Below are 752 nucleotides of genomic sequence, written 5' to 3' on the forward strand. Positions count from 1 at the left end.
GAGCCCAGACTCGAGCCCGAATAAAGACCCTTGTGTGTTTGCATCAGAGCTGGCTCTTTGGTGGTCTCTCGGATTTTGAATTTGGGGCTTAACAAAAGTATTACGGTTTCCCAACTACGCACCAGAGTTCAGCTCTCCTGCATGCTACTGTGCTAACGCCCACCTCGGTTCAGCCCTCCCCTCCCAGTTTTGATTTCTGGCTTTCAGCCAGCGAGTCCCGGCGCAAGACAGATGCCAACCCTCTTCAGTCTGCCCCTCCCTAAGTCCTCGGGCCGGCCGCCCTGGCTCTGACCCCGGCTTTCGGGTTCTCCTCCTCTCCGGAGCCTGCTTCCCGAACCCCTTTTCCTCCGGCCCCACGTGTCCCCCGCGCTCGGCTGTGGCCATGAGACCCTCTCCCCGCACGCTCACGCTGGCGCCCCGCCTGGCAAGTCTCAGGACCGCACAACCTGTGCTCGGGGCAAGCAAGGCCCTTCGTGAGCCCTCAGAGCTCGGAGGCCTCAACTCCGCCTCGGGCGGACAGAAGCAACCCACAGGGACCCACGCGGAGAGGGGCGGCGGGAAACCTCCTCTGCCGGGGGAGGGGTCGTGGAAGCCTGATGCCGCGCGTCTCCACCCGAGCGGCCCCACGTTTGGTTTTGTGCCGACGAGGAGGGCCCTGCGCTTGAACCCTGGGACAGCCTTTCCGCGCGGATCCTCCTTCGCCCAGGAGCTCGGGGTGGGTTTCGTGGAGCCGCCCGGCACCGGTCGCTTGG

The sequence above is a fragment of the Carlito syrichta genome, unplaced genomic scaffold, assembly GCF_000164805.1.
Source record: "Carlito syrichta isolate Samal-C Ts95f unplaced genomic scaffold, Tarsius_syrichta-2.0.1 Scaffold169154, whole genome shotgun sequence".
Taxonomy (NCBI): Eukaryota; Metazoa; Chordata; class Mammalia; order Primates; family Tarsiidae; genus Carlito; species Carlito syrichta.